At 48.6% G+C, this 25909-nt stretch overlaps 1 protein-coding gene and 1 long non-coding RNA gene across 3 annotated transcripts in view; one reads left to right on the top strand and one right to left on the bottom strand.

Annotated features, from left to right (window-relative positions):
• The window catches only part of SLC7A1 (solute carrier family 7 member 1), a 61279-nt gene extending 52374 nt beyond the window's left edge, over positions 1 to 8905 (bottom strand). For both annotated transcript variants that reach the window (XM_043891581.1, XM_043891582.1), the window contains exon 1: positions 8553 to 8905. The gene's annotated coding sequence lies outside the window, so the exon portion shown is untranslated. The remainder of the gene's footprint in view (positions 1 to 8552) is intronic.
• A 230-nt stretch (positions 8906 to 9135) lies between these two features.
• Positions 9136 to 25650, top strand: LOC122686489. The gene is made up of 3 exons (XR_006338793.1): positions 9136 to 9238; positions 9341 to 9560; positions 24109 to 25650. It is a non-coding gene; the product is annotated as an uncharacterized LOC122686489 (long non-coding RNA).
• The last annotated feature ends 259 nt before the right edge of the window (positions 25651 to 25909 follow it).

Here is a 25909-nt window from a genome sequence, read left to right as displayed (position 1 = left end):
CCAAACAAAGCCTGATTTTAAGTGTTTTCTTTCTGTACACATACAGGCATCTCCTTGAGATAACGCTGAATATGAAAAATTGAATCCAAGTTTTTCACTTTTAACAGTAAAGTTTTTCCCATAAGAGCAGATGTTCCCTGAAAACACCACTTTTACTGACTACATAATATTCCACATGGACAGTGTCATAATTTACCCAAAGATATTTTCAAATGCTCACTGACCTCACGATAAAAACACAAACAAGAGACCCAGCTAAACACAGCATGTTAGACCCAGATTTAGGACCTTAACAGGCGAAAAGGAGGATATACAACCTTACCGATCACAGACCGAAGGCAAGCACACGGTCACGGCTTCCCCGTGGGCCACGTTAAGGCCTAACTCGTGAATCTCCCTTTTTTATAAGCCCTACTCCCTCTTTGATCCAAGAGAACATTGTCTGCAGAGAACAATACGTTTTCATTTCAATTTCCCTTCTTTTCAGGAAAGGAAATGTTTGCACTTCAAAGGGTTCCTTTGAAGAGCAGCCCCCGGCCCTGGCCCGTCCAGGTTAGGAGTTCCGCGGCCCCAGCGGGGCGTGCAGAGTCTGGGCGGCTGCCCACCGCAGCCCCTCTCCAGGCCAGCTCCTTCAAGGAGAGGGTCTGGTGTGGGAGAAGAAAAAACAAACATTGGAAAAATACTCAAGGCTTTTGATCATGGCCTTCAGAGGCCCTTTCTCACACAGTGTGGATTTCACAGCCCGGGGAAACTGAGGTACAAACCCTGGGGAGCCAGGTCCTAAGAAACCAGCCCCACCCAGTGAGGAGGTCTTCTAAGCCGGCAAAGAGTGGAGAACTTGGGGGCGTTGCTGGTGATGATCAAGGGGACGTCTGTGATAACCGAAACGCATGGGTGAGATCCATGCCTCATCCAGCAGTTTGGAACCTTACCCGGGAACCTCAGCAAAGACTAGGATGCACAATTTAGGGTGTCCCCTCTTCTCTCTCCCCTGGCCTCTCCTGCAGGCCCATGCCCCCACCCTCTGCTGAGTCTGGGGAGCCAGGGCTGCACAGCAGACAAGAGAGGGCCTGCAACATTTGTTTTCAAGTCGTGAACAAGTTCTGGGTATTTAATAATGATCTCCACCCTTCCCCACCCCGAGGGGGTTAACTGCCTATTCAAGTGGGCAACCGGCCAGAGGGTGGGCAGGGGCGTGAAAGCTTCGGCTCCAGACAGGGCGCCCGCTGCCCCGGGGCCCCAGGTCTCTGCTCAGGGCTCCTGCCCTGCGTGTTCGGGGTGCAGGTCTGAGGGATCAGGTCGCCCTGAACTGAAGACTTCCGACCATCCACCTTCCGGCGAGCCCGCCAACCTGCCGGGCGCGCGGCCTCTGTGCTGGAATCACAGTGGTGTTCATCTCCTCCTCCTTTTACTTCTCTGTAGTTTCCCAGTTCTTCACAATAATGTATTCTAACTTTTAAAAACATTTTTTCCCTAAAGAGGCTTATAAGATAGAAAATGAGACCACAGTTCCATCAAAAAAGCCTCTCCTGATAAAGGGAACAGAAAGAAACAAACTACCTGTGCATACATGTAAAGGACATTATTTGAACAACGGAAAGTTGGCTGTGGACTGTGGACTAGATGACAATGTCATAACGTTAAATTTCCTGGTTTTGATGTCATACTGTGCTCACGTAAGAGAACGAGAATAACATTAGGAAACACATTGAAGCTTGCAGGGGGGTAAATCAAATGACATGATGTCTTTGACTTACTCTCATAGGGTTCAGGAAAAAATACATATATGTGTGTGTGTAGATTAACTGATTGACAGATAAACAGAAAGAAGGAACAAAATATAAGCAACGGGTGATTTGAAAAAACTGATGATCTCCTGTAACTCCTGCAACCTTCTTCTTTAAGTCGGAAGTATTATTCATGAAAAGTTGAAAAGTGAAGGAAGAGCGGAGAGAGGCAGGCAGGGTTGGGGAAGAGCCTCCCACCCCACCTGGCTGCACTCGAGGCCTCACTGCAAGGCCAAGGCCCCGGCTACTGGGGCCAAGTCTCTCCAGGGAAGACGCGCCCTGCTGCTACCCTGGCTCAGATAGCCCCTGTCCCCAGCGTTCTGAGGGTGTCAAAGAAGCATCTCACAAGGAAGGAGACCCCGCCCCACCTCCTGCACTACTGAAGTAAAGATCTGGGCCCAATGACCACTGCCACGGCCTTGAGAAGGGGGGGGAGAACCAAGAGGGAAACCATGCTTCCCTACAAATCAGAGCCCCTGCAGAGGGCCCCCCTCCCCAGCAGAGCTGGAGCAGAGCTGGAGCAGAGCTGGAGCAGAGCTGGAGGGGGAGCTGGAGGACCAATGCAGACCAGAGAAGCAGGGCTCCCTGGGGCCTGGCTGGAAGTCCCACGTCCAGCCGGCTCTGGTGATGCCAACGCCAGACTGCTGACCCAGAAAGAATGCGGCCCAGCCTGTGTCACACACGCGCCAGCGCCAGGCCTGACCACTGGCCAGCACAGCTGTCCCGGGACACCAGAGCCCCAGCTGCGCCAGGAGCTGGGGCTCAGAGAGAGGAGAGCTGCACTCCAAAGATGCGGGGGCAGATAGAGAAATAACGTGGGCCGCCGTGCAGTGGTGGGACAGCCGGCTCCCGCACCCCCAGGACTTAACTCAGAACCCAGAGAGCCCGGGGGCCTGGCATCTCCAGGTCCATGTGCTTATCTCAGGGCCCAGCTCGGGCCCGCACACAAACGGGTGCAGACCACAGTCCCGAGACGGCCGCAGCCCTAGACAGGGGGTGATGTCCACGGCCCTGGGCACATTCAGTGTCAGGACCCCGGGGCCAGGTCCCAGGGGCAAATCCACTCTCTGCCGCTTACAACCCACCCCTGCGCCCGTCGACAACTTGCATCCCTTCTCTGGGCCTCCTCCCCATCAGCCAAACAGCAGGACCGACCTCACCGGGCGGCTGTGAGGATTAAATAAAAAACACAGAAATTGCGCAGCCCACGGTGAGCGCTCACAAGGGCTTGTAGTCTGAGTCTTACTCAACCCCAGGGCCTCTCCCTTCCTTCCTACTTGGTCTAAGAGACTTTGGTTAATGGTACTCGGTGGGCAGATAAAAAGATCCAGAGAAAGAGAGCGTTTCCAAGCCAACCTGAAAAGGTCACCGCAAGCATCTTCACGGGCGGGAAGATGACAGTGACAACCGTGTGATCAAACACCAGTCAGACCACGGTCCCTCCTTTCCCCTCGCCAGCACTCCCAGTGATGGCCCGCCACCCCACCCCTCTCAAGGATCTACATCACCCCTCCAGGAAGGAGGAAAAACGGTGGGAAACAGACGTGGCCCAAGTTTTTAACCCCAAAGCCCTCAGGGTAACTTGGACAAAATGTCTCAGGTTGGGATGGATGAGGGTAAACACCTTCCAAACAGACACACATGCACACCCTTTCTCACTCACACACACACATATGCACGTGCACACAGACACGCACAGGCAAACACTGGGAACGGGGCCGGGAGTTCTGCCTCCCAGAGGCACGGAAAAAAAGGGGAAGTGTTAGTCACTCAGTCGTGTCTGATTCTCTGTGACCCCACGGACTGCAGCCCGCCAGTCTCCTCTGCCCAGGGGGTTTTCCAGTCCAGAACACTGGAGTGGGTTGCCATTTTCTTCTCCAGGGGATCTTCCCCAGCCAGGGATTGAACCCGTGTCTCCTGCATTGCAAGCAGATTCTTTACCATCTGAGCCACCAGGGAAGCCACCCCGAGGTATGAGGAGGGTTCAAACCCAAGGTTGTGGACCTGAGATCTGCGGAACCGGCCTCCCTGACACCAGGCCCTACACCACCCCCTGCAGTGCGGACACAGCTCCAAGGAGAAGGGACTACACGTTAACATCTCGGGAAAGCAGTTTGCAACAGCAAAACAAAGCTGTTGCAAATTTTGTTTTCCTCCATGCTGAAATCAAAGAACTGAGCTTTCTCTCCAACATAACAGTGAATATTTACATGAAGCCTTGGTATGTGTCAGAGTTGTGTGAGGTGCATAACCTGGATTACGGCCTCATTTAAATCCCCTCAACCCTACACAGTGGGTACTAGAAGTCAATTACTATGCAGGCAATACAGAAAAGAATTTAAATGTGGCTCTGAGAAACATCTTGGAAAAAGGCATTTTAGAGATAAGTGGAGCCCACTCTGGGGCAGGGGGCTGTGAGGAGAGCGGGGGTGAGGGGCCGCCCGGGGCTGGCACCGTGAGCGGGTCCCGAGGTAGAGCCCGCTGTGTGCCCAGCACGCGCGGTCAGCCTCTACTCCTACGTAAGTAGGAAAGCACTTGGTGGTTCTCCTACACAGGAATCTTATCTGCATAGATATTTGGAAGAAAGCTCTAGGGCAGGAAGACAGACTGTTACGGACACAACTGAGGGGAAAGGTGATTCTGGGAAAAGGGAGATGGCGTGGAAATCCACACTGTCCTGCTTGACGCAGGACCTTGTTTCTCCCTCCTCTGTTTAAACCCACCTCTCGGGAGCCCGTGAAGCCTTTCTGGAGCTTGACTTCTGGTTGCGCTTATCAGAAGAGGAGGCTGGCAGAGGAAAGAACTTATTTCATAAAAGACACTAAATGTGTTGACTTAGTACCTTTCTTTATTGGGCTTCCCTGGTGGTTCAGATGGTAAAGAATCTGCCTGTCAATGAAGGAGATACCGGTTCGATCCCTGGGTTGGGAAGATCCCCTGGAGGAGGGAATGGTAACCCACTCCAATATTCTTGCCTGGAGAATCCCAAGGACAGAGGAGCCTGGAGGGCTATAGTTCATGGGGTCGACCCCAGTCCATAGGGTCACAAAGAGTCGGACACGATTGAGCGACTGACAAATTAGTACCTTTATTCTTTCACTTCTGTTTATTCACTGCATTATCACAAGGCTGAAAGGGAGGATTCACATGTCTGCAGGGGCCAGACCGTCCACAGGACCTTCCGGAGGCTGCACATAGATGTGACAGAGCTGGCCGCAGGGGCCTCAAGGGCCCCGTTCTCAGCAATGGACCACCAGCCCCAGCTCCTGGAAGCAGCATCCTCACTTCAGGGTGATGATCTGAGGCTGCACTGAAGCTGTAAAGCCTTCTAACTCCACACTGATGTGGTCTCTTCCCCGAATCTACCACTTGGCGGTGCCCCCTCCTCCCCTACTAGTGATAACAACCAGAGGAAAAGCCGAGTGACAGACCAGTGTGTGGCGTGATGGGAGACCTCAGGTCAGAATCTATTCCAACGTGTGGCCTGTGTCCCCTGGACGAGCGAATCGTTAACGCCTTTGCAGGGAAATGACGACAGCAGCCCACCCAGTCCTTTCACGACGTGCTGCCCGTCCTTCTAGCAGCTTCACAGAACGCACTGAACCCCCATGGTAGGCTGTGACTCGCTTTGCACAAGTGTAGGGGTGGCTGGTGTCAAAGCTACTTTGGAATTTGCGGGGAATACGGGAGTACGGAGAAAGAGAAGCTGCTGAAGTCACTACAGGGCTGATAACCTTCCACCAAAGAGGCTACTCTTCTCCTCCCACTGGAAGTGACCTAAAACCTTGGGGGTGGATACAACTTCAGCCTAAAGCCCAGGGCCAGGGGCCTCAAGCCCAGGAAACCCCTGGAAGGCAGGCGTCCTGAAGGCCAAGAATGAAAAAGCAGGCCCACCCCATGGCCACAGTCCCCGTGCGGGGCCACCCAACAAACCACAGCCCAGAAGCCCTCTGGAGGGCGCGGGGAGCATGAGGAGGCCGGGGCACCGCACGTGGCTACAACAGGGCAGGTGGCTACAACAGGGCATCCTCAGTCCTGTCCGTGAGGATGCAAGGGTCTGAGAAAAGCCGGCTGTGCCTTTTACAAAGTCCTTCCCAAAGCGCTCTTCCCGACCTCACCAGGACAGTGGCTCCGCTCTCCTGGGATCCACCTCTCCCGCCTCACCTGGATTCTTCCTTTAAATACACAGACGAGCGAGGACACCAGCCTACAGATGGCGCAGAGCTCAACCAGTCACGTTTCTACCAGTTCCACCCTGGACAAGCAGCCACCATCCAGCCCGCAGAGAAACGACGCACAGTCACTCTGGCTCGTGCATAAAGAAGCTCGACTTGCCTTTCTTTCCCACACCTGACTACCAGCTTCTGCCCTGGCCTCCCCGTCTCTGTGCCCGCCCCTTCCCCTATCTCTTCTGCACACCGGGTCTGAACCCTTGCCATCTGGGACAGCTGCCCACCACTCTCCAGCTCCCTGAGAAAAAAAGTCAAGTCCTCTCGTCCTAGGGGCCTGCCCTCAGCTGGAGCAAACGGGGGAGGGCCCGTCTGCAGGCGCACTCCAGGTGGAAGGATGGCCATCTCAGAAGACGCCGATGGCCCAGATAACTCCCAAGTGTTACTCCCTCATTCATGTCTGACTCTTTGCGACTCCATGGACTGTAGCCTGCCAGGCCACTCTGTCCATGGGATTTCCTAGGCAAGAATCCTGGAGTGGGTTACCACTGCCTTCACCAGGGGATCTTCCCAAGCCAGAGATCAAACCTGTGTCTCCTTACTGGCCAGCAGATTCTTGACCGTCTGAGCCACCGGGGAAGTTCAGAGAACTCCAGGGTCAGAGGAAAATGTTTCTTCCCAAAACAAGGACATATTTATTCCGGCTTCAAATTCCTCCCTGGGATTAACAGACCAATACCTCCAAATACATGGTTAATAATGAAAGGGATTAATTTAATTAGACACAAGGCAGGGCCCTCCAACATAATTACATATTTCTACTGGCCTTAGTAGACAAGAAACTACAGACTAGAACAGTCAGTAGACATGTGTTTAATTCCATCAAAGAATGAAAGCTTCTACCAGATATAATTAACATGTGTCTTAAAAAGCAAGCTCCCCAAGGTCAGCAATCTCCTGTTTCAAGCCCTGTTTTCCTTTAAAGCAGATAATCATATGCATAAGAGCATCCACGTGGCTCAACCCAGATTTAAACAACTGAGAGTACATTTCTGATTTCTATTCACTCTCATCCTGTTGGAGTCAAAACTCCTCTGGCACGCTTTAGATTTTATCTCCAATAATTAAACATGATCTTAATATGCTAAAACCTTTCAAAACTCTTTGAATCCATTGTTTACTTTATCCCCCTAAGTTTCTATTCGGACTGTGGGACTTAAGGCCTTTCGTTTTAATGACAGAGGGGTGTGTTCAACGTAAAAATAATAATTTCCACTGATATCAACTAAAAATGTCAGGGGGGATAAATGTATCGTGGTTTCCTATTATCGGAACCAGACACAAGTGGCAAGAAACGTTAAGATAAATCCCACATAAATTGCAATTCAAATTAAGCACAATGAGGAAGCTCTGCCAGAGGCCAAAACACAGTTCTCCCGGGTCACATGTTTAAGAGCTCATTTAGGGAAATAGACCTAGGATGGAAACCCTGGCCCCCTCCTCTGTCGAGGAGTCTGGAATGAAACCTACTCCAGGTTACACCTGAGAGCCTGAGGGTGGGTGCTGGGCAGTGAGTGTGGTTTTCTTCCAGGGGCACTTGCCTGGCTGTCCTAATCACACAGGTCAAGCACCTCTCCCCTCCGGGTCTCAGAGCCACGGAAAAGGGGGAAGAGGGAGCGAACAGGGCACGCGGCCGTAGTACTACAGCGCGCGGCTGCTGCGTACACACAGGTCTCAGGATGACCGCCGACCGCCTGGCCTGGGAAGTTTTCTACTACGTAGAAAGAAACACACGGAGAATAGGTCGTCTCGGTGAAGCCGGAACTTCCTCCCACCAGAAAAAAAACCAAACGGGAGCGGTGATCACCGGCCGGGGAGGCCAGTTCGGGTCACAAGGAAACCCACCCGGTGCGGGGGTGGGGGGCTGGGAACTTCCCCTAAGTAACCCCCCGTGGGGGGCCGGGTGAGAGGTGGAGGCGGGCCAGGGAACTTCCAGGGGGTCCAGGGAGGAATAGAGGTGGGCGCCGCGGCCAGCGCGCGGGGTGCGCAGCGCCGTCACCAACCGACCACCTGCCGCGGGACCACCCCGCGAACCCCCCGAGGCTGGCTCCGGACGCGCGGCCGATGACACGTCGCGGACCTCGTGGCGGGGTGGGGTGCTCCGCTGTGCGCCATGTAAGGGAAGGTCTCCCGGATGCCCGCCGAGTCCTGTGCGCGCCCACCCGCCCGCTCCGGCCCCGTGACCACCGGTGCGTCCCGGCGCCCAGTGCCAGGCAGGGCACGCGTGGCACCCACCCGGAGGCGCCAGGGCTCCCACGCTTACTCACGGGGTGTTGCATCATGCACCACGCCGCGTCTTCAGGGAAGCAAAATGGATTCCGTATAGGAGACAGCCGCATGGGCACCGGCCGCGCGCACCGCCCGCCCGCCTGCCAGCCCGGCCCGCGCGCCCACCCAGAGAATGCCAGTGCCCCCCACCCGAACCTCCCCCCCCGCGCGCGGACCCCGCGCTGCCCTGCCGCGGCCCCACGCAGCGCCGGGATCACCCCACCCCACCCCACGAAGGTGACCCGGACTCGGCAGGCCGGCCACTCACCGAACCGGCAGGGCGGCAGGATGCGGGCAGGACCGTCGCTGGACAGACGCACTAGGCAGGGCTGGACTGATGGACGCTCGGTCGGACGGAGGCGCAGCTGGACTGGACGGACGCTCGGCCGAGGATCGGCGGGACTGCCGGATGATCGGGCGGAGGTGCGGCGCGCGGGATCGGAGCCTGGGGTAACCGACAGCTGGTGGTCCCGCGCCCCGCTAGCAGAGGACCCGCCGCTCACACCTGCCCGCGCGGAGTGAATGGAGCGTGGAGGGCGGGAGGCATCTGGCGCGCGGGTTTCATCAGCCGCGCCCCGCGCCCGCCCTCCCCGGCGCCCGCCGCCCCGGCCGGCGGGCCCGCGTCACCGCCGGGCACCAATGGCAGCGCCGCGCGGCCACGGCTCCGGGGGCCGACCGCGGCGAGGGCGGTGCGCGGGGCGGGGCTCGGAGCTTCGCGCGCGGGGCCCGGCCTGGGATTCCCCCGCGGTGGGCGGCGCTTGTGACGCGGCGGCGGACGCCCTCCCCTGCCCGCAGCCCCGCCCCCATCCCAGCGTGGACCAAGTTGGTGCGACACCTCCCCGCCCCCCGCCCAGACTGTCCACCCCCGATCGCGGGCCCCAGCGAGCGGACAGACACCGCGCTCGCGGCCAGTTTGCCTCCTCTTAAATGAAAACACTGGGGAGACACTTGAAGGTTTTTTTTTTTAAGTATTATTGGAAATCTTTTCTTTGTCATCGGAATATTTTATGACTATTGCCTATTTTTAATAAATAACACATCCTCGCCCCTTGTCAGGAAGGACCAGAAAGCCCGAGTCCTCCTGTGCCCCGGCGGCGGGACTAGCGCCTGCCCTACAGGCATGTCACCGCGGTGACTTCCGCACCTGCTGTCCCCCGGAGGGAGGTAGCAGAGACGGAATCACCCCTGCTCTCATCTCGCAGGCTTCCTCTTTGCTCCAAAAACCCAAGCAAGAACCACGATCTCTAGAACTCCAGTAACCTTTGACATGAAAGAGGTAAGTAGGTCATAAATTAATCCTCCTGGCCTCCTAACTTTGTAGGAAAGAAGGAAAAACCATAGCAGCCTGGTGTCCACGATCTTTAAATCCTTTCCACACTTCCTACCCGCCCGCCCCCACCCCCAACAAATGTCCTTGGTCAGTAACAGGGGCTCATTGTCAGCAGTATTGTCACAAAGTACCATACACTATTACCACTGCAGGGTGCCAGCTTCAGAAATGTTTTCATGAATGCATAAAAATAGGGCTAGTATTTGCAAGGCACTTTGAACAGGGCTGGAGAATTCCATGAACAGAGGAACCTGACGGGCTACAGTCCATGGGGTTACAGTGGATGCACAAGCATTGTTGTTTGTTTTTGTTTTTGTTTTTGTTTTGATGTCTGATCTTATTTATTTGTTACTCTTAGAACATCTCATTTTTGACTGGACTCTCAGACTTAGAAGTAGAAGCTCTCAGAGAGGACAGCCCCTGTCTCTTGGCAATCTGTTCCTGCCATTTTTCTTTGGTCTCCTTCATTCTCTTGGCCAAAAGTTTAGCATATTCTGCAGCCTCTTCTTAATTTTTCTTAGTACGCTGTTTCTTCAGAGCAACACACTGGCATTTGTGTTGCAGAACTCGTGGAGTCACGAGATGCTGAGTCTTGGGTGGTTTAGTCCTAGGTTTCTTACCATCTTTGTTTAGGGGCTTTCGCACAACATACTGGCGGACATCATCTTCTTTAGAGAGACTGAAAAGTTTTCGGATTCTGCTAGCTCTTTTGGGACCCAGGCGATGAGGCACTGTAGTATCAGTGAGTCCAGGAGTATCCTTCTCCCCTTTTTTCACGATGACCAAATTGAGAACACTCAGATTGGCATCCACAATGCAACCCGTACAGATTTGCACTTTCTCTCTCCAGTCCTCCTTGGTCTGTAACAGGAATGCCCCTTACTCAGTAGCAGGCGAACTCTGCCATGGGTCAAGACACCCTGCTTCATGGGGAAACCCTGCTTATCGTTCCCGCCACAGATTCGGACCACATAACCCTTCCATTCTTCACCCAGAGCATCAGCAGCAACTTCTGTGGCCATACGCTTCTCGTAGAAGGTACGAAGTTTTCATTCATCATCCACTTCAATGAGCTTCTGGCAGCCAGTGGCCAGGAAAGAGATGTTCAGCTTCATTCTGAAGCAGCTGACAGGCTCTGAGGCGCCACGAAAAAGAGCTGGGCGTAGTTTTAAAACAGTACATTTCAATTGGAATTGTCTGTTGGTGACGGGATGCTCTCAAGTTGCATTAAGGAGGTCTCCTGTGCCGAAGCTCTTACTGAATCCCACTGTCTCCTTAACACTGACACAGCCAGACAAAAAGAATCCTGGTGAGTCAAGGACCACCCGCTTGGCCTTTGCCCTTGATCTGGATTTGAATCCGAATTCTACCACTTCCCTTGTGGCTCAGCTGGTAAAGAATCTGCCTGTAATGTGGGAGACCTGGGTTGGATCCCTAGGTTGGGAAGATCCCCTGGAGGAGGGAATGGCTACCCACTCCAGTATTCTGGCCTGGAGAATTCCATGGACTGTATGGTCAATGGGGTCTCAAAGAGTAGTACACGACTGGGCGACTTTCACTTTCTACTTCATTCCTGTACGGTTTCCTGCAAGCTATCTCACCTCTGTTTGGAGCTTATAAACCTTATGTTCTTAGCAGACTATCCCTTAGTGCCTGAAATATGATTGTGGGATTTTTTTTTTTTAAGTAAAACAGAATTTGATGGATTGTAGAGATGCTGTGCTTGTGTGGCCCAGACATGGAACACAGAGTTAGTATTTGTAAATTCTGAGATCAAGTATTCCAGGCCCTGGTGGATGTATGGGTCATCGTAATCCGGGAGATTTTTGGCAATGTGCCCAGTTCAGCAGTCCCACCCAGCAGGCTTCGCCTTCAGAAAAGCGAGAGGAGACCCTCTGCGGGCCCTTTTTCACCAGGCCTGCAAGCTAGCAGCTTCCTGGTAGGAAAGACCGAATGTGAAACAGCAGAAAACTAATTATGCTTGGAGGCCACGTCGTCTCGAGACCACAGGACCAAAGGGAGGCACAGCCAGGCCCTGGAGCTGACAGCGCTGAACTCCTCACCGCAGAAGACCCATGCCTCCATTGGGGTTTTTTAGCAATCTGCTGCGATTTCGGTGTTTCCCCACAATTGTTCTCCTCCCTCTTGGCCCATGTGCCCAGTGTGGAAGGTGGGAAAGCCGTCGAGGTTCTCCGAAGTCTCCTTGTCTCTAACAGTGCAGTGTGGTAGCTGTGTTGCCAACACAAGGAGCACTGGCTCTAGATGGGGAAGAACAGCAAGACAGCAAGGACCAGCTGCAGAAGGCTGGTGTCCCCACTGTGAGCAGAGAGGCCAGAAGGCACAACAGCTCTCTGGCTGGACGTGGCCATGAGCCTGGACTGCATCACCTGTGAAAGGAGGGGGTCAACAACTCAAGCAGCCTCTGACCTCGTCTTCTTTTCCTCTGCGCTTCTACTGTCCCTTCTTCCACCTTCTCATTGGAAGATATGAAATTGAAGAAAGTGTCACCAGTCCTGGAGCCCAGGTTTCTGATTCTCTTCCATTTCCACTCAACCAGGAAAGGCCCCCACCTATGAATCCTGGGGTTCTGTGTGGTACCTGGAGACTGCTCCCCGGACAGATCTTTGTCATTAGTGAAACTGTTAGTTGTTCAGGCGTGTCCGACTCTTTGCGGCCCCATGGACTGTAGCCCACCAGGCTCCTCTGTCCGTGGGATTTTCCTGGCAAGAATTTTGGAGTTGGTAGCCATTCCCTTTTCCAGGGGATCTTCCTAATCCAGGGATCAAACCCATCATTCATGGGGCTTAGCTTATTCCTGCAGGGATTCAATTTGACAAAAACCATCCCGTCCTTTGAATTTCTAAAAGGGTGTGCCACTTGGTATCGCAATACACCATTTTCAGTCAAACCTAGACACAGTGGTGACTGCACTCTGAAAGCTCTCATCACAGATAACGCTTTCCTACTATATTAGGATAAAAAAGGAATGAGGTCTCAGCTCACCCTAACACCCCGGATATTTCATCAGGGGCTTCCCTGGTGGCTCAGATGGTGAAGAATCCACCTGCCAATGCAGGGGACCTGGGTACGACCTGTGGGTCGGGATGGTCCCCTGGAGAAGGAAATGGCTATACTATACTCCAGTATTCTTGCCTGGAGAATCCCATGGACAGGGGAGCCTGGCGGGCTACAGTCCATGGGGTTGCAAAGAGTGGGACACAACTGAGCGACTAACAGTTTCACGAATGACGATGATCTGTCCGTGGGTTACAGGCCACGGGGTTGCAAAGAGTCAAACATGACTGAGCAACTAAGACTAACATTCCAGATGTTTCTAACTTGGTCAAGCAAAAGTACAACCTTTATGCAAAGACATTTCAGGTTCTAAACATTCTGTGCATATCCCTCAACATCCCTTCCTGCCTTGAGCTTCTGTGACCTCACAGTCTTGGGATTAGGTCTTGGTGTTTACCTTTTGTGCTGAATTTCCCTGCTCAGAGCATGGGCCATCACGGCAACAGTGCAGTGGCTGAGAACACAAACAGTAGAGACAGAGCGTCTGTGAGACTGGCACCAGGTAACTGAGGCTCTCTGGGCCTCAGTTTTCTCATCTGAAAAATGGGATCTCTAAGGAGCTGCTGAAAGAGTTGAGATAATGAAAGCCCCCTGTGAAGTGCCTGGCTTTTAATAATATGGCTCCATAAAGGCTACTGATTACTGTTACTGTACTCATTAATGATTTTCACCTAATGCATGCTCCACTGATACAAGCAAATACCAGAGGGATGACTGTATCAGCACCTGTTTTATTCTTTGACTCCTAAGAGGCTTAGTGGGAGCTGGGGGAGCCACAGGAGCAGTGGTATTTACAGATGTCTTTTCACGGTGCACCAACAGCACACCCTTCTTAAGTTGGCACACGGGTAGGAACTAGCCCACAAGCCCATCTGCAAGAGCTTTGCTAGAATCCTGAGCATGGGCAACTCAGAAGAAGGATATTACTGTGAGCAGGCTCTCTCACGTGCTCCACTCTTGATGTTCTGTGTCAAATAATGCTGTGTTTCAGGGCGTCACCCTGTGCATGGAAGGGATGTCTGCAGAGTCCTTGGTCTCTACATACTGGGTGCCAGTTGCACCCTTCCACAAGCAAAAATGTCCTTCAGCATTGCAAACAGCCCCGAAAAGGCAGAAATTGCCCTCCCTCCTTGATAGCCGCTGGCCTAGAGGGACATCTGATCATCTTGCGCTGGGTGCTGGACACTGTGTCTGGGTGAATAGAGATGGTGCCATCCTGACAGGCAGAGTTCAACCTCAGCTGGTTGGCACCAGTTCAACCGGACTACTGTTTATCCCTTCTAATGGATTGGTGCCTACAGCATCATGCTTGTTAAATATGCTTTTTATAATTCCTGCATGGCGGTAAGCCTTAGCTAGGGATTTCTTTAAAGAAGTAAAGATGAAAGCAGATCTTAGTTGTTCATGTAGTAAAGACAAAGTTCATTCCAAGACCATCATGGCGGTACTGGCCTGGTAGTCTAGCAGTTAAGACTCCACTGCGCTGCCACTGCAGGGGGCGTGGTTGGATCCCTGGTCAGGGAACTAAGATCTCACACGCCAAAAAAAAAAAAAGGGAACATCATGGTGGCTAAAAGTAGTCAGGTGGAAATTATTCTGCCTCAAAGGCATCCAATTATTCCCCGATATGGACTTCTTACCCATCTTTCCCAATCATAGTGCAGAATGACATTGTAGACAGCTTGTCATGAATGATGGTCACAAGCTATTCATCTACTTCTGGACTTTTGCAGAGCAACTTTTAAGAGGTGATTCTTCTCCAGGTGTCTCTGTAAATAGAAATATACCACTTCTGATGACATACCTTAGGCTCAGGGGTGAGATACACACCCCATATTTCCCTAGAGGATGGCTTCAGATTTTGGGTCCCAGAATGCTGGCAGTGGAGATGGCCACCGTTATTAAAAGACAGGCATCCAGAAGTGTTGCCCCTGGTATCTGATCTGTGTCCAGAGAAGTCCCCCAACATGGGATGAGGGGGAGGGGAGCAGTCAAGTAACTGGGGTACCTATGGATTCAGGACTAAGGGAAAGATGAGGGATAAGTCAGGTTGTGTTACTGCCTGAAATGAGCCCAGTTGCTAAGTAGAATCACGCAGCCACCATAGGCAACAATCCGGACCATGTGTTCTTCGTGTGTTACCACCATCCGGCTCCAGCGACCGCTCTGGCATACCTGCCCTGTGCTCTGATCCTGCCCCAGGTAGGGAGACAAGCCTGGCATCCAACTGTGCTGGTTTTGTCACACGGCCCCAGGACACCATGCCGCAGGCCAGCACTGCCTGTGTTCCCACTGCCCAGAGAGACTGTTCTCATTTACCCTTCTGTAATCAGCCTCCTCTCCCATGGACTGAAGGATGCCATATGAGAAAACTGGCTGTAAAGAGAAATGCCCTTCCCCTTCCAGGCCAGCCTTGACCCGGACGTGCAGACTCTCCCATTTGGTTGGTTGCTTCCCAGAAATTTCCACTCCAAATCGCTTCAGGCAGCCCAACCCCAAACCCTCCCACTAGGTCAAGCTTGATAAGTCAGCACAGTAGTGATATCAAGCTGGGACCGCTGCTCTGCTTGTTTTCAGAAGAATATTCTTTCTCTTATTAAGTTTCCTATGGAAGTGTCACAAGAGTTAGTCATTAGTTACCCTGAATAGCTTATTACTTAACCACTGATCATTCATCAGGCTGACCGAGTAGTGTTCTAAGTGATTGTCACAAGGACCAAAGAAATATAAATTTCTTCTTTTCTTTCTCTGGGGTTGGGGTTGGGGGGTGGTGCGGGGTGGAGGTTCTCTGTTCTCATATAGAACTCTCAAGTTTTTAAAGTCCTGTGTGAGGAGAGGGTGGAGAGAGTAGCATGGAAATATATACATTATCATATGTAAAATAAATAGCCAGCGGGAATTCGCTGTATGACAGAGGGAGCTGAAAGCCATGCTCTGTGACAACCTAGAGGGGTGGGATGGGGTGGGAGGTGGTTCAAGGGGGAGGGGACATGTGTATACCTGTGGCTGATTCATGTTGGTGTATGGCAGAAACCAACACAATAGTATAAAGCAATTATCCTTCCATTAAAGATAAATAAAAAATTATTTTAAAAGTCCTATTTGCAAAATGTTGACATAGCAGTCAATTTAACTGTTGACTTCCTAATTAACTATGGGTAGAATTTTTTAAAGGGAAGAAGAAATACCTTGACCGACATTATGGCAACTTAAGTATGTTTACAGTGGTGCCTGACCTTCCATCTCCCCATTCATGGGATGTACTGCCATTCAAAAGGAACAATTAGATGCAAACAGATGTTGGCAGATGCCTGAGCAGCACTTCCACTCATTCACCCCTAAAGATCAAAAGAGCACGCAGATCCCTGCAGCGGCCAGGTTCCCACCCTCTCACCTGGCGAGCATCCCCTTGTTCTGCCTCTGACTCGTGTCATCACTGCCCCCCTCATCGGCACATCTTTCCTCGTCCAGCCCCACTCATTCCCAGCATTGACTTCCACCTACCCATCACAGGTGATTCCTTAGGAGCCTTCTTCTCCAAGATGGGTACCTCTCCTCACAGTGAGCCGACCTTCCAGGCTGGCATCAGCGTTCCACCCACATAAAGGACGGAAGCAGGCCACTGGGAGACCTTGGTACCAGTTATGACTCGGTGGTTTTTCTGGTGCCTGAAATTACGCGCAGAGCGCCCAGGTCTAAAGCAAACACTTCTCAGATGAAATCAACAGCGACTGAGAATACCGGAAGATGTGAGTTCTAACTGTACTGTGGTTGGACCATTTTGTTTTGCTGTCACACAGTCTGTGACGATATGGGGATCATTCATTTTGCCATTCTCTCCTGTGTGGCACGCATCTGTTAATAAGGATAAACAAGCCGCTCTCCTGCCCCCGGGTCAGTGTCTGGGAAAAGGTGGGCTGCTGATGATTCATGACTGGATTCTGTGTGTCCACTCACCTCTGCCAATGTTGCCGGACCTCCGGCACCCATGCTGGTAACTTTCCTGAGCTGTGCTTTCCGCTCCAAAGACAACAGAAGGATATATATATATATATATATATGAAAGTGAAAGTCGCTCAGTCGTGTCCGACTCTTTGCGACCCCTCGGACTTATACAGGCCATGGAATTCTCCAGGCCAGAATACTGGAGTGGGTAGTCATTCCCTTCTCCAGGGGATCTTCCCAACCCAGGGATTGAACCCAGGTCTCCCCCATTGCAGGCAGATTCTTTACCAGCTGAGCCACCAGGGAAGCCCAAGAATACTGGAGTAGGTAGCCTATCCCTTCTCCAGGGGATCTTCCCGACCCAGGAATCGAACCGGGGTCTCCTGCATTGCAGCCGGATTCTTTACCAACTGAGCTATCAGGGAAGACCATATATATATATATGTGTGTGTGTGTGTGTGTATATATATATGTATATAATTATGTGTATAATAATTATATATATAATATGTATACATAATTATGTATATATACATAATTATATACATATACACATAATACATAATTATGTGTATATATATATATACACACACATAAATTCCCTGTTCTCTGCCAGGTAATTCAACAAGAGAGTCTTTTAGGATGTTAATAGAGGATAATTGAGCATATGTGCTTTTCAAACTTGGGCTCTCTGAAAAAATACTTTCAACACCATCAGGCCCACCTTTTATTAATACTTGCATACCTTGTGTATCCTTTATAAGCACCATTTTGCTTAACTCTCAAAGAAATCCCACAAGGTGAGGATTTTAATTTCCTTTCCCGCAGAAGAGGACACTGGACGTTCGGAATGTTAAATGACTTTCCCAAAGGACTTCAGTCTAAACCCAGGTCCTTTCACCACACTGTAGGGCCGAAAGATAAACTCAGTTCTGCCCTAAATTATACACTTAGCTGGAAAAGCTGTCTGAAGAAATAACAGCAGAGATTTTCCAAACTTGATGAAAAAAGATCAACTTGTAAATCCAAGAAGGTCAGCAAACCAGAAGCAGAACAAATACAAAGAAAAGCAACCATAGTCAAACTGCAGAAATCCAAAGGGAAATTCTTTCAGGCAACCAGAGGGGGAAAATGACACATCACAAAAGACGTGGATTATCAGCGGAAACAAAGGAGGCCAAAACGGTGGCTGACATTTGTAAAGCAAATGTGAAAACAAACAAAACAAACATTTGTAGAAACAAACAAAAACCAAAACGTGAACACAGAATTCTGTATGCAGCAAAAATATGCCAACTGTGAAATAAAGACATTTTCCACTAAATAAGAACTGTGAGAACTTGAGGCCAGCAGACTTGCAGTAACATTTCTTAATGCTTAATTAGCCTGAAATATGCTTTCCAGGCTAAAGGATGATTGTAATGTGCTGAGCCCTAGATCTGCAGGAAGTAAAGGGAAGTTCCAGGTCTGAGAACCTGCTCCAGGTTACACGTTTATGACCTTTGGAGGCAGTCATTTGAGTGGTAAATAAGAGAGTTTGGGGAAATAGCAAAAACTAAAATATTTTAAAGTAATGAAGAAATGTCATGTATCATAAGGAATTGTTTTCTCATTTTTATACTGCCTAGGATTTTTTCCCAAGTGATTGTTCATTTTTTAAATATTTTGACTTTTGTTGTACAAACTTTGCGTTTCTACCTAGTTATCTTTCCTTCTGTTGTTCCTTTAATTGCTCTTGTCCTTAGAAAGCTTTTTCTGACTAGAGGTTAGTGAGTCACTCAGATAATGTGTGATCTTACAGTTTGTTTTTTATTCAATTATTTACTTTATCCCAAATTTCTTCTAATGCTCTGAAGTGAGAATACAGGTTAGGTCACCCCCCAATTAGCTAGTTGCCCAACACCATTTGTTGAATAGTCCACTCCTTTGCCATTGACTTTACTGGCTACCCACTCCAGTATTCTTTCCTCTTCTTCCGTGGACAGAGGAGCCTGGCAGGCTACAGTTCATGAGGGTCGCAAAGAGTCAGACACAACTGAGCAACTAACATTTTCTTGCCATCGATTTATAAGTCATTTGTTATATATTCAGTTTAGTCACTCAGTCGTGTCCGACTCTTTGCGACCCCATGAATCGCAGCACATCAGGCCTCCCTGTCCATCACCAACTCCCAGAGTTTACCCAAACTCATGTCTATCGAGTCAGTGATGCCATCCAGCCATCTCATCCTCTGTCTTCCCCTTCTCCTCCTGCCCCCAATCCCTCCCAGCATCAGGGTCTTTTCCAATGAGTCAACTCTTCGCATGAGGTGGCCAAAGTATTGGAGTTTCAGCTTCAGCATCAGTCCTTCCAGTGAACACCCAGGACTGATCTCCTTTAGGATGGACTGGTTGGATCTCCTTGCAGTCCAAGGGACTCTCAAATGTCTTCTCCAACACTACAGTTCAAAAGCATCAATTCTTTGGCACTCAGCTTTCTTTATAGCCCAACTCTTACATCTATACATGACCACTGGAAAAACCATAGCTTTGACTAGACAGACCTTTGTTGGCAAAGTAATGTCTCTGCTTTTTAATATGCTATCTAGGTTGGTCATAACTTTCCTTCCAAGGAGTAAGCGTCTTTTAATTTCATGGCCGCAATCACCATCTGCCGTGATTTTGGAGCCCAAAAAAATAAAGTCTGACACTGTTTCCTCTGTTTCCCCATCTATTTCCCATGAAATGATGGGACCAAATGCCATGATCTTAGTCTTCTGAATGTTGAGCTTTAAGCCAACTTTTTCACTCTCCTCCTTCACTTTCATCAAGAGGCTCTTTAGTTCCTCTTCACTTTCTACCATAAGGGTGGTGTCATCTGCATATCTGAGGTTGTTGATATTTCTCCCGGCAATCTTGATTCCAGCTTGTGCTTCTTCCAGCCCAGCATTTCTCATGATGTACTCTGCATATAAGTTAAATAAGCAGGGTGACAATATACAGCCTTGATGTACTCCTTTTCCTATTTGGAACCAATCTGTTATTCCATGTCCAGTTCTAACTATTGCTTTCTTAAGCTTATGTTTTTAGGTTCTACTTCTGAGCTATTTACGCTCTCCTGTAGATTTATTGGGCTTCCCTGGTGGCTCAGAGGTTAAAGCATCTGCCTGCAATGCGGGAGGCGTGGGTTCTATCCCTGGGTCGGGAAGATCCCCTGGAGAAGGAAATGGCAACCCACTCCAGTATTCTTGCCTGGAGAATCCCATGGACAGAGGAGCCTGGCAGGCTACAGTCCACAGGGTCGAAAGTAGGTTTATTATTAATTATGTATTACCCTGTTTTCCTTTGGACAGTTTTATGACGTAGTTCAATGCAAAGCAGTTACGTACCTCCCTCTTCCCGTTTCTCCTTCTCAAATTCTTATTCTTCGTATTTGTTTATTCTTAGAATCAGGCTTCCCTGGTGACTCAGATAGTGAATTAGTAAAGTTAGTAGGAGACACTCTCTCCTGTATTCACCTGAGATCCAAAAGAAATAAAAACTAACATACAGAAGCAAACATAGTGAAAGCTGCCTGGCTTGAACTTGCAGTTTATGAGAGAGAGAAAAAGCCCCACTAGAAAGTTCATAATCTCAATTTGGTCCCTGCAGAAATTTTTAGAGGTACACACTACTTGTGAGACTGAACAACCTCAAGTCAGAATTAAATTAATTTCAGATTAGCAGTGCCCTCCAGGTGTTGGCAAAAGCAAACACAAATCAACTAAAACCTCAAAGAATTCTCACAGATAAGTGTCTAAGGGAAATAAACAACTCATAATAATAAATAGAATAAGCAAACACCAGAAAAAGTCACCATTAGTGACATAAATAGTAAAAGAGACAATTGAAGCAAATGTTGCAAAAACTTCAGATAGAAAAATACCACAGCCAGGATAACAAATAACCATACTTAGCATTATGAAATAAAATGAAGGAGAAGTTTGAAAAAAAAAATGGAATGGAACTCTGAAAACGAAAAATATAATCCCTGAAACTAAAACTCAGCTGGTGGCACCCATTAGGATGGCTATTGTTGAAAACAATTAGTAAATAACAAATGTTGGTGAGACTATGGAGAAACTGGAATTTTTGTATCCTGTTGATAGGAATGTAGAATTGTACAGCTGCTATAGAAAACAGTGTGCGTGCATGTGGGCTCAGCTGCTTAGTCATGTCCTACTCTTTGCAACCCCATGGACTGTAGCCTGCCAGGCTACATAAAATAATTTTTTTTTAAGTAAAATTACTTTATCACAATTTTAACATAAATAGTTAATTCTTTAAAATCTTAAGTGAAGCATCTGCTAATGATAGACTGAGTTATTCAGATCTGACAGTCTTCTGACAATAAGGAAGACAAAAGAAAAAGTACCTGCTTGAATGCAAGCCCGAGACAGCAAAGTCACTAGGTCATGATTTAGGGGGAAAAGGGAAGCCCAGGGAGGTAAGCCTGCTTGTTTTTTTTTTTTTTTTTTTGTAATTTGAGGCTATTTCCTCACAGAGGCACTTTCCAGTTTTAGAGGAGGGTCACTGAGAGGCTGAGAGGGTCCTTTCCCAGCATCAGAGGCTGGGGAGACAAGGTTGGGGGTCTAGGTGCTGCCCAGGTTGAGTGGGCTTTCGTGACTCTTTCTCGCTTTGAGTTGCAACCTTGAAGGCTGAATCCTGGGCCTCCCCTGGTGGTTCATTTGTTAAGAATCCAATGCAAGAGATGTGCGTTCGATCCCTGGTCTGGGAACTAAGATTCCCACGTACTATGGAGTAACTAAGCCTACATGCTTCTACGAAGATCCTGAGTGCTGCAACTAAGATGTGCCACTGTCAGGTAAATATATTAAAAAAAAGGAAAAGGCTGAATCCTAGCCGTAAGGTAAAATACAAGTAGAGAATCACTTTCAAGGATGCACCTCACCTTCGAATCACCTGAATTCCTGAAACTGCATTACTGTTTCCAAATAGCTCTTGCTCCCAGGAAACCTGGCAGAAGCAAACCTCAAATTATTTTACATCATAGGTTGCCAGTACAATTCCCTGCACTCAGTTAAAAAAAAAAACAAAACTATTTAAATATCAAGAGACAAGACAGCATAGAAAATCAGCAGAAATAGCAGACCAGTGGAAGTAACAGCTACCCCATATAAAATCCTGGTGCTATCAAATACCAACTTTAAAATAACCAGGTTTGCTATATTTGGGGAATCAAGAATAATATAGGGACTTGCCTGGTGGTTCAGTGGTTAAGAATCTGCCTTCCAATGCAGGGGCACGGGTTCGATCCCTGGTCAGTGAACTAAGATCCCACACGCCTTGTCTAAAGAGGCCATGTGTTTTGGAGCCCACATGCCACAGGAAAGGTGCTGGCAGTAGCATTTCTCAAGATATTTGACAGGTTTGCTTACTTCTCATTATAGGAGGTTTGGGTTTCCAGAGTTCCTCTCCTATAACACGACCCACCAACTGTTTTAAGTGTCACCTGGTGTTATTTGCATCACTCTGTGAGTACTGGGACTCAAGATTGGCGGCAGGCACACTTAGGCCTACACGATTATGCTGTCCTGTGAGTAGTAAAGTCCTTCGTCTCTGATCCAGGGGTGCATTTTCCACCAACTTCCCCAGGCTAACGTGTTAGCTTTCAAGCAAGATAAAAATCTCTGACCCTTCGTTGTCGTTCCTGACATCGTCAAGTCTTCGGTTCTCTCCCAAAGTGACCTGTACAGTTTTGCGGTTCCAATCCAAAATAGCAACAGGACTCTGTGTAATTTGACAAGCTGATTTCTGCAATAAATATGGAAATGTCAAAGATCAAGAACAGCTAGGACATTCTCTAAGGAGAAAAATGCAAAAGTACATGATCTACCAGATATCAAGACTAGTTTAAAAATATCATAACCAAGACACTGTGGTATTGGCATAAGCATAGACAAAGCAATGGAAAAGAACAGGATGTCCAGCCATGGTCCTCAGTGTATGTAGGCACTGAGTAACAACAAGGATGTTGCAGTGGAGCAGCAAAGCTTGGTCTCTTTCCCAGTCGGTGCTGTGATAATAGAGCATCCACATGACCACAATATGGGGGTGAACTGTACCTTCTGAAAGCGTCAATCCCAGGCAAAGCGTGGATCTAACTATGAAAGGAAAAGTAATGACGATAATACAGGCTAATATGTTTATGACCTCACATAGATAAAAACTTCTTAACCGGGATGTAAAAGATCTCACCACGAAATAAATGATTGATGATTGATCAATAACAACTTCATTGAGATATAACGCATGTGCCAGAAAAGTCATCATTTTGAAGTGTACCAATCAGTGATTTTTAGCATATTCACAGGGCTGTATAGTCATCACTACTGCCTGATTCAGCATTTTCATCACCCCCAAAAGAAATCCATACCTATTTTCAATCACTCCTTTCTCCCCTCCCAGCTGCCCCTGGCAATGATCAAACTACTTTCTGTCCCTATGGATTTGCCTGCTCTGCACATTTCATATAAATAGTCATACAATATGTGGCCTTTTGTGTCTGGATTTTTCACTAAAAGTGTTAGGTTCCCAAGGTTCATTTACACTGTAGCACATACCAATACTTCATGCATTTTTATTGCTGTGTGATACTCCATTGAATGGATATAGTAGCTTTTCTTTATGGTTTCGTAAGTTGAAGGGCATGTGGGTTGTTTGCTTGTTTTGACTTTATAAAGAACGTTGCCCTGAATGTTCTAACATACACTTCCTGCTTGTGCAGACACTCAAGGTCAGCCAGAATTGAGAGCTTAGGGCCTTCTCAGTTGTTTCCTAGGCACAGACACAGCTCTAGGCACACACACAGTCTTGTGCATGTTTGTGGTCATCTAGAGTCCCAGGAACATACAGAAACTTTTGAAAGCACCCTATGGCTGTCATGTGTCCAATTTTCCCTTTTAAGTTTTTTTTTTTCCATAACCTTTTGTTAGCCTCAACTTGTAATGCTTCCTTGTGCACTTGTTAAGTTGTTCAGTTGTGTCCAACTCTTTGCAACCCTATGGACTGTGGCCCTCCAGGCTCCTCTCTCCATGGGATTCTCCAGGCAAGAATACTGGAGTGGGTTGCCATGCCCTCCTCCAGGGGATCTTCCTGACCGAGGGATCGAACCCACGTCTCTTAAGTCTCCTGCATTGGCAAGTGGGTTCTTTACCTGGGAAGCCCGATGCTTCCTTAAGCAACTGCAGCGTTAAACAATTATTGCTGATTGTTTTGACAAATACCCTGTCATTAAGGCTGTTCTTATAGAGGGAGCCCTAAGTCACATTAAAGAAAAAGAAGCCCTGTAAATGGAACTTCTCAGCAGGCTGTCTGACAGGTCAAATAGTGACAGTTCTTGGGGGATGGTCCTGTTGAGAGTTGCGTACTCATTCTGCCCCCTCTAGTGGCTACTAGGCTGCCAGTTCTCAGACCTGCTCTATTTGGTTTTCCAGGTGACTGAAAGGAGAACATCTACTCCGCAGAGGATGGCAGTATCTCTTGATTGGTGAACATTCCTAGACTAAAATTAGGAGTTCTGTCTGTCAAAGACACCACTAAGAAAAGGAAAATGGAAGCCAGAGAGTGGAAGATGGGAATTGTAACACATATGACTGACAAAGAATTGTCACAGATCTGTAAGATTAACCCTGGAGAAGGAAATGGCAACCCACTCCAGTACCCTTGCCTGGAAAATTCCATGGACAGGGGAGCCTGTTAGGCTACAGTCCATGGGGTCACAAAGAGTCGGACACGACTGAGCGACTTCACTTTCTTTTTTTGCTTTGTAAGATTAAAGAGCAGGTTAGACACTGCTGAATTAAAAGAGACGTGAACGGAAGGAATTATTTGGAACACCACCTAAAAGGGCAGAGATGCAAAATAAAGAACTATACCAAACAATAAAGAAGTAAGTGTAATAAGTTCTAGCATATATAAAGGGACAATATTTAAGGACATAAGACTAAGACTTTTTCAGGAAATAACGGCTAAGATTTAAATGCTAAAATATCAGAATCCAAGTGGACTTCAAGTAGGGGGGAAAAGTCCACAACTAGAAGTAACACAGAGAAGCTATAGGACATGAAAAATGAAAGGTCTTGAGCTTCCCTGGTGGTACAGTGGATGGGAGGCCACCTGTCAATGCAAGGGACACTGGGTCAATCTCTGGTCCAAGAAGATTCCCCATGCCAAGGAGCAGCTAAGCCAGTGCACCACAGCTACTGCGGCCACGCGCCTAGAGCCTGTGCTCTGCGACCAGAGAGACCACCGTCTTGAAAACCCTGCTCCCTGTGACTAGAGAGTAGCCCGCTAGCAGCAGTGAAGACCCAGCACAGCCAAAAATTAATTCATTAAGAAAGACAAAAGATCTTAAAAGCATCCAAGAAAAAAGCTAGATTACTTACAAAGAAATGGCAATGAGAGTAAAATCTTGTTTTTCAGTGACCGTGGTATTCGAGTCATGACACTTCACTGTGCTCAGAGGAACTGAAGAGTTACCCACAGTTCTCCATACTGACACTGTCTTTAAGAGCAAAGGTTAAATAAAAACATTTTCTGACTTAAAAACTAGGAGTGTTTTTCTCTAAGAGACACTCATTAAAAGGACATATTACAAATATATGGAGAAAAACCTCAGGTGGAATGTCCAAGGGACGAGAAGAAATTGCGAGTAAAGGTATCAGCAAATATAAATAAATACAGATGGTATAAAATAAAGTAGTGTCTAGTTTAGGAGTGTGGGTAATAGAATACAACTAAAATACTGAACAACTGGATGAGTGGTGCTTTGCAGTTAAGAGAACAGATACTAAATACAGATTTCTTCGGTTCAAATCCCAACTCCGGTACTAATTATCTGCTACTTCTTGCCCTACTTCGTGTGTGCTCAGCTGCTCAGTCGTAGCCAACTCTTTGCGACCCCATGGACTGTAGCCCACCAGGCTCCTCTCCAAACAAGAATACTGGAGTGGGTTGCCATTTCCTCCTCCAGGGGATCTTCCCAACCCAGGGGTCAAACCTGTTTCCTGCAGTCTGCTGAATTGGCAGGCAGATTCTTTACCATGGTGCCACTTGGGAAGCCTAATTAGGCGAGTTCATTAATATCTCTGTATGTCTATCTGCTTCTTTTAATATGAGGCTAGTAACAGTGTTTCTCATAGGGTTATTGGTGATGCTTAAATTGGTTAACATATGGGGAACCACTTAGAACCATGCTTGGTGCCAAAACCAAGTGTTTTGTAAGTGCGAGCTATG

Source organism: Cervus elaphus, chromosome 30, assembly GCF_910594005.1.
Source record: "Cervus elaphus chromosome 30, mCerEla1.1, whole genome shotgun sequence".
Taxonomy (NCBI): Eukaryota; Metazoa; Chordata; class Mammalia; order Artiodactyla; family Cervidae; genus Cervus; species Cervus elaphus.
This window is presented reverse-complemented; position numbering and strand designations above follow the sequence as displayed.